Here is a 4,901-nt window from a genome sequence, read left to right on the forward strand (position 1 = left end):
TGGGACCATTACTGTTTCTAATCTATATAAATGACATAGGACTTCTGACCCTCCATGGGAAAATACAACTATTTGCTGACGACGCAGTCATTATATATGAAGGTACCGATGAAATTTCCCTGAACAAATTTATTGAACAAGATCTGGCCCTCCTTAATGATTGGTTCCTATCAAACAAATTGAGCTTCAATACCAACAAAACCAAATTCATGACCTTCTCAAAACCAAGATCACCGGAATTAAACATCAAGATTAGTATATGTGACCAAAACATAGACAAGGTGGAATCCTTCAAGTATCTAGGAGTCCATTGTGATGAACATTTAAACTTGGAACTTCAAATACACAGCCTGATGTCGAAACTAAGAGCAGCAAACAGAATCCTCAAGAACTAATGCATCTCTTCCATATCAACATCTAAAAATGATATATTTTGCTTACTTCCATTCTAATATGGCATATATGTGTTCAATCTGGGGCTTCTATTCTCAACTACTTGTCAACAAAATCAGAATACTCCAGAATAATGCTCTGAGACTCACACTCAAAGTTGAAAAGAGGTTCCATACCAAAGATCTCTACAGGATACCAGGGGTGACACCCCTTGACGTCATTGCAAGAACTAGCCTCATTGAAATAATGCAGAACCATCTTATGCTCAGAAGGTGCCTCCAAACGGAAATCAAGTCTAGGAATGATAATACCAAACGAGAAATTCGGCAAACCTTGAGATACCAAAGGCCAATTCAACAAAATATGGACTGAATAGTGTTCATTATCTATCTTTATCACTTTACAATGAACTACCTCCTGATATCAAAAGAACTGAAAATCAAAAGGATTTTAAAGAGAAAATACGAGAGTTCTTGTCAACCAAACATTTCTCAGGATAGCTTCCATGACCAAAAATTTTCTACTGTCAAACATCAACTTAAACTCCAATGCTTCAAACTCTCTCTTTATTATTTGCTTCAAACTCTCTTTATTATTTGTTATTATCTATTACCTAAAATTATTCTAATTTTTGTTATATTTACTATTTATTTTCTGCTATTAGCTTTCATTATTATTGCCATCACAAGCACCACCTTCAATACAAATTAATACCATGTAATTAACGGGTCCACAACAGGGAAATCTCCCTTTGGACCTAATGTAATTTGAGAAAATAAATAAAATTGCCATCACAAGCACCACCTTCAATATAAATTAATACCATGTAATTAACGGGTCCACAACAGGGAAATTTCCCTTTGGACCTAATGTAATTTGAGAAATAAATAAAAAATAAATAATGTAGATCCTAAGATCCAACTGGACATACATAAGATTGGAGTAACTGGAAAATCTTGGGACTGGTTTAAGTCCCACCTCAGTAACCGGATGCAGTATGTTAGAACAAGATAGAGCCAAACGGACGAAATTTTTGCCCAAAGAGCTCTACTTTGAAGAGATACCCTTCAGGAACCCATAAAAAATTATTTGTAAAAAAGACATTTTAAGATGTGTGGTTTCTGATTTTTTTTAAAGTCAATTTTTGAGCTAGAATGCTCATCTTCGCAATCGATCTGTCTTTTCATGATACAAATCGACCCTGAAATTCCCAGACTGCCGTCTCACTTCGTTTTTGAGTTAACGTGCGGACAGACAAACAAACAAATACACCTAATGAATCATCTTCGGTCAGTGGAGTAATGGGCTTTGCTAATCGATCAGCCAATAGCAGACGCACGGTGAAAATATCTTCTAAATTAGGTGCACAAATTGACAAGACTTGACTTTGAATTAAGTTGAAATCAGCAAACAAACCAAGCAATCAAACATCAAGTCTTACATGTAAGCCAACTCAATAGTTTTTTTCAAAGCACAAGGGGGGGGAGTGACTCAATCAAATGATCACCAATGTGCTTCCAGTCTCCCAGTAACATCTGTCGCATACGACTTAAAGGGGCCCTGAATTTATGTATCATCTGGATAATAAGTTCGTCAGCATCCTCTACGTGACTGGCTAAAGTATGATTCATTAGTTGTAAAAGGTGACCTCCCCTACCAGAAAAAGTCATCCCACAAGCTTTGCACGCTAAAATCCTAGGGACGCATCGGAACTTGGCACATTTCACGGACTTGGGATGTTTCTTCATCGTACAGAAATCCTCCAATAGGTCTCGAGTGCGGGCAATAATACTAGAGGCGGAATAATGGTCAGCCTCCACCAGTCTCATTCGCCTTCTGATAGGCATTGGGGGATCGGATTCCAAAATCTAAGTAGAAATATAAAAACAAATTAATCAGTACTGGACAAGAAATGAGCTGTTTTCAATTAATACAATGACGTCGAATAAATTACCTTCTTCATTGCACCGACACAGCATACGGATATGTCAGCGCAACTGTAATTAACTTTATCACCAGAGGCAGAAACGCTGATGTTAAGACTACCAGAAGTCGGTCCTGACCACGGCTCTCTCTCAGCCTTTATCGTTGCAGCGTCATTTGCATTCTCGTTTCCTTCACTAGCAGGAGAAGTATCTCCTTCCAGTTTCACACGAGATAAGTCGAATTCCTACAACAGAAACATTTTGACACAAACTGAGCAAATGTCATCATCAGCCCTAACCCCAATCCTTGCCTCAAATGTCATATCGCTGCTGGAAGCTTCCTCTGTGCTGGCCATAGCGCCTGTCTATACAGCAATCCAGGCTATTTCTTTCTAACTTTGCGCAATGAGAAAGGATTCGGAATTAAAAACACCGAAGCACCGAGAGAAGAGATAACGCTTGGTGGCGTCTACGTCACGTCTACGTTCTACGTCGCGTTTTGGAAACTGGCGGAGCAATAGCCATACGCAGAAATTTCTATTTAAGTGTCTAAACGTATTTGTCATGTAACAGCAATCATCTAGAGCAATCATCCATTGCTCAACAATAAAAATTTGTTCATTATTTAGAATTCAGTTCAGTTCAGTTTGCGTTTGTTGAATTAGAAGATAGCCCATCACGATGGTAGGGACTATTTTCTTATACCCCACCCCCCACCCGACGGGCCTGCGCCCTTCAGAAGAGTTTCTGGGCGCAGCGCTACCGCTACCGCTCCTAGCGGCCGCTGCAAGAACTGGCCGCTGTGTTTGTGTTGACACGTTTACCTGCGTTTACACATACTTGGCTTCGCAGTTTAGGTTTACGTAATTCTCTCCCATTGTGCAACATGTGCGAATTTTCAAATGATTATCCGGAATTTGAGGTGGATGAAAACGATCTCCTCAACTTTGACGATTTCTGTGAGATGAAGTACGCAGATCCTATCGTGCAGAGGTTAGGCTTCTTTACAGTAAGTGCTATGTTCATCTCTTCTCTCCTCTGCAGCATGTCTCGATATGCAGTCTTCCGTACTTACCTCAACCGTCTGTGTTCCTGTAGGTTCGTCTCCGAAAAGATGTGAAGATGGGGACATCCTTGAAGGACCTCATTACCAAATTCAGTCAAGATGTTCAGGCATCAGTTAAGGAATTGACTGTGATTCGCAACCCTGCGCCTGGTTGTGGACTTTATGGCCACACAAGTTGTAAAGCGACTCCTTCCCTGAGTTCTCTCTTCGAGGAATCACTTACACCCAGTGCGTTTCATGAAGACACTGTGAAAGCATCATGCTGGTGCGTTTTTCATGTTTGAAGCAGCCTCTTTCATGAATATATCATTAATGCAATCCCTGTACATTTCCTCATACTGTCACTGTTTCCTTTTATTTTCAGTATGGAATCTTTACTGGAACATGGCCTGGAAAGTTTCATAGAGCACTTCTTCTCCAACATTGCTGAATCCTCTGTCCCTATTCCACCAAAATTACTGCCAGACACGAATATGCAGTCCATAACAAATCAGATCCCTAAGTGGCAAGCTGCGTATATGAAACGGCAAGCCTTTCAAAAGGAGAGTTCAGTCGAAGAGAAGAGTAGAGTTCTTCAATATTACATGGACTCAGAAAAGTTTGAGGGGGGTGAAAGTGATTGTAAATGTAAAGAATGTTCATTTGCCAACATGGACTTTCCTGCTTCTGGCAAGTCAGACATCTTCTACAGTTCAGGCATTGAGGAATCTCGTGAGAAGCATGTGAAGCTCACAGAAAACTTTTCCATGACGAGATTGTGTTTCAGAAATATGCTAAGTATGATAGATTCGGTTTTCCCAGGCATCTCTTTTCCTGCAATGTACGTTGGAGGAAGGCACTCTGTTTTTCCAGTACATGTGGAAGATTTGTCTCTGTGGTCCTTCAACTTTTTGCTGTATGGGGCTCCTAAGTTCTGGTAAGTAACAGACCAGAATTACTGCATTTATTTACTTCTGCCTTGATAGCTTCATTAAAATGCATTATTCCACAGGATTGTAGTACCTCCTCAATCTGTTTCAAAATTAACAGCTGCTTTAGTAAGAGATGGATTTGGAGAGAATTTGTGTTGCTTCAACTCTCTAGGACACAAATTCTACATACCTGATGTATCGTGGCTTCGAAAAGAATCTATTCCCTTCAGTGTTGTAAGTAAAGCACACACATATGCAGTGATGTATAAGTTATACACTTCTCCTTACACCAGCCTACGTTATTGCAGGTTCTGCAGAAAGAGTCGACAGGTATTGTTCTGCTGCCCAATGCAGCTCACAGTGGTGGAAACCTTTCGCACAACTGGGCGGAAGCCTGTAACTTCGCCACAAAATCTTGGATACCGTATGGATGTGTATATCCCGCCTGCACATGCAAGTAAGGATGAAATGTTTCACGGTACTGGTATATCAGGGATAATCTAACATTAGCAATGTGGTTTAAAACGTGTATGATTTATTTGCAGTCTTAATTCGGTTCATGCTACAGACCTGACTCCAGTTATTGCAGTTCATGCAAGGCATCTC

This window comes from Frankliniella occidentalis, unplaced genomic scaffold (assembly GCF_000697945.3).
Source record: "Frankliniella occidentalis isolate FOCC.00 unplaced genomic scaffold, Focc_3.1 Scaffold517, whole genome shotgun sequence".
In the NCBI taxonomy this organism is placed as follows: domain Eukaryota; kingdom Metazoa; phylum Arthropoda; class Insecta; order Thysanoptera; family Thripidae; genus Frankliniella; species Frankliniella occidentalis.